The sequence below is a fragment of the Mus pahari genome, chromosome X, assembly GCF_900095145.1.
Source record: "Mus pahari chromosome X, PAHARI_EIJ_v1.1, whole genome shotgun sequence".
NCBI lineage: Eukaryota > Metazoa > Chordata > Mammalia > Rodentia > Muridae > Mus > Mus pahari.
Genome location: NC_034613.1, coordinates 73,320,936 through 73,324,606, shown reverse-complemented (window position 1 = coordinate 73,324,606; position 3,671 = coordinate 73,320,936).

The following is a 3,671-nucleotide window of genomic DNA, read 5'->3' as shown; positions in this document are numbered from 1 at the left end:
ATGGGAATCTTTCGGGATAGCATTTGAAATGTAAATAAAGAAAATAATAATAATAATAATAATAATAAAAAAAGAACCTTCACAGGAACAAGGGCCTCTCCTCCCATTGATAACTGACAAGACCATCCTCCTGCTATATATGCAGCTGGAGCCATGAGTCCCACCATGTGTTTTCTTTGATTGGTGGTTTAGTCCTAGGGAGTTCTGAGGGTACTGGTTAGTTCATATTGTTGTTCTTCCTATGGGGCTGCAAAGCGCTTCAGCTCCTTGGGTACTTTCTCTAGCTCCTCTATTGGGGTCCCTGTGTTCCATCCAATGGATGACTGTGAGCATCCACTTCTGTATTTGCCAGGCACTGGCAGAGCCTCTCAGGAGACAGCCATTAAAGAATGCAACACTTGCCATTTCTTAACTAACTCCATGCCTTGGTGTTCTTGATATGCCCTATTTTCTGACAGTAGAAAGTTTTCTTTGTAGTTTGAGATGCTGTCTTTATTAAAGTCTTTGTGGATTTGCTTGAACAAAATGAGTTTTTCATTTTACTTTATGTTTGAATTAAGTATTCTTAATAGCTCTGTAGGTTTTGGGGTGGCTTTATGCAGTTATTCTTTTACTTATTTACCTATTTGTTTATTTTAGTAATTTTATATTTAATGCCTTACAATCAGAAAAAAATGTAGCTTATATAATTCCATTTCAGAAATTTCTTTTGGCAAACAATAGACATTTAAAAATAGTTGCTCCTTGTCTTAGTTAGGGCTTCCATTGATGTGTAGACACCTTGACCAAGGCAACTCTTATAAGAACAACATTTAACTGGGGCGGGCTTACAGGTTCAGAGGTTCAGTCCATTATCATCAAGGCAGGAACATGGCAGCATCCAGGCAGGCATGGTGCAGGAGGAGCTGAGAGTTCTACATCTTGTTCGAAAGACAAACAGAAGACAGGCTGCCATGTAGCTAGTAGGAGGGCCACAAAGCCCATCCCCACAGGGATACACTTCCTCTAACAAGGCCACACCTCCTTCTACAAGGGCACACCCCCTAATAGTGCTACTCCCTGGGCCAACCATGTTCAAAACACCACATTCTCTGAAAACATAAATAAAAGCAACACAATACACACACGGATCTACGTGCATATGTACATAACAACAGTTAATGAAAAAAAAGAGGCCATGAATCTGGAGAACAATAAGAGTCACATGGGAGAGTTTTGAGGAAATGGAAATGGAACTGATGGAATTATATAATCTGAAAAATAAATTTCTTTAAAATAGTTGCTATGATGTAAAGGTTTGATTACATGAGGATTAACTAAGAATGTCCATAATATTCACAATTTAGTCTATCTTTACATCTCAAAAATCCAAGGGGTGTGTGTGAGTATTTCACAAGTTTGGAAGTCTCTCATGTCACTCTTATTGTCTAGTTTTGTGGGAAATGTTTATTCAGACTTCATGCCCTAAATTTTCTTATATGTATCACTTATAGATGGGAATATATTTGAAGAAATGTGTTAGGAAATTTCATTATTGTTAACGGGATAGAGAATGCAAATACAAACTCTAATGCACTCAAGAAATGTATTAGATATTATGAATGAAGGCACTGAAAGCATAATACAGAATGCTACTTTAGATACATTTTTATAGGTGGGAGTACTTGTAAAATAAGGATTCAAAATATAGCTTAGTAAATAATGAGTCAGTAACACAGCACTTTACTGTCATTATCAAATGTGAACTGTAAATAACTGCATTGCTATATTTTATAGGAGTAGCCCCACAGACATTTACATTATCACCACAAACTTGTAGAAAATGTAGTGTGCCTATCACGTCATAAAGTAATAGCAGTTTTCAGCTGCTTCATTATTTTATCAGAGCATTGTCACATATGCACTTTCACTGACTGAGACCTTGTTATTTGAGGGCTAGCTGGGTATTTGTGTTTCCGCATTGCATGTTACTCTGTTCCTTCTGGTGTTCCTTAATTTCCTGGACAGAGTTTGTGTGTGTGTGTGTGTGTGTGTGTGAGAGAGAGAGAGAGAGAGAGAGAGAGAGAGAGAGACAGAGACAGAGACAGAGAGAGACAGAGAGACAGAGAGACAGAGAGACAGAGATGGATGGATATGAAGGACAGAGACTGATGGAGGATGTTTCTCTTAGTTGCTCTGCAGATTATTTTTTGAGACAAAGAATCTTTCACAGTACCTGGTAACCATTTCAGTTAGACTGTCTGACTAGTAAGTCCCCTGGCATTTGCCTGTTTCTGTTCCTTAGTAATGGGGTTACAGTTGCATGGTTTTCTATATAGTTGCTAGGCATCCAAACTAAGTCCCCAGTTTAGCCACTGAGCAATCTCCTGAGTCTTATAATTTTGTTTCTCATATGTCAGCTCCTCATCTCTTTATCCATTTAGTTTGTTTTTTACACTGCTCCACTTCTTTTGTATTTGCACTGTACAAGCAAGTAAAAAAAAAATCTTTTATGTTTATTTGAATGCTATCTTTCCTGATCTGACTTTTCCTTTTTGAGGAATACAATATTGACTCAAGTTGTTTGGAATAAAGACTATTTTTAGAAAGTTTATTCCTTGTCCCCCTACCCCCAATCCCCACATTTGCTGACTGACAGTTTCTAGAAGTGCCAGGAATGCAGTTCAGTGGTCGAGGGCTTGCCAAGCATGAAGTAAGTCCTGGATTCCATGCCTACGATTGCACACATGGCACGAGATGAACACCTGAAATTTCAGCCCTGGGGTATCAAAAGCAAGTGAATGAAGTGTTCAAGGTCATCTGAGGGTATATAGTAAGTTGTAGAGCAGTATGCTCTACATGAGACACTGTCTCACAAAGGAAAATTATAAATGCCACATGGGTCACACTGATCATATCCTTTAATGTCTAACAAAAATGAAAATAGTTTTACCCTTCTATAGTTTTTTCTTGGTTGGAAATTATTTATTAGAAAGACTGGCAAGCTCATTGTTTTGCTGAATGCTAGGTTTGTTTCTTTTTATCTCTCAATAAGCAGCAAAAGTGGGGAGTGCTGGAATACTCAGCCGGCCATGCAGGTTTTCTCTCTCTGTTCATGGTGGAAGCTTACAGTGACCTGGTGCCTTATGCCACTCAACAAGTTGGGAAACAAGTTTTCCTAAGTGCCTCTCATTTTAGTGAGTGTTGGTGCCAAATGAGCCAGAAAACAAATGTTCCACATGCATTTGCTTTCTTGCTCATGGAGCGACCCATAGCTCCAGCTGCATGTGTGGCAGAGGATGGCCTTGTTGGGCATCAATGGGAGGAGAGGCCCTTGGTCTTCTGATGCTCTAGTGTGTGGGAGGCAGGGGTGGGTGGGTGGGGGTGTACCCTCATAGAAGCAGGAGGAGGGGGGATTGGATAGAGGTTTCTGGAGAGGAAACCAGGAACAGGGATAACATATGAAGTCTAAATAAAGAAAATATTCAATAAAAATATGAATCAAAAAAAGAAATCCTTAGTGAGGTAACCCAATCACAAAAGAAGTCACTAGATATGCACTCACTGATAAGCAGATATTAGCCCAGAAACTTAGAATACCCGAAATACATTTTGCAAAGCACAAGAAAACCAAGAAGGATGACCATCATGTGGATACTTCATTCCTCCTTAGAATAAGGAACAAAATACCC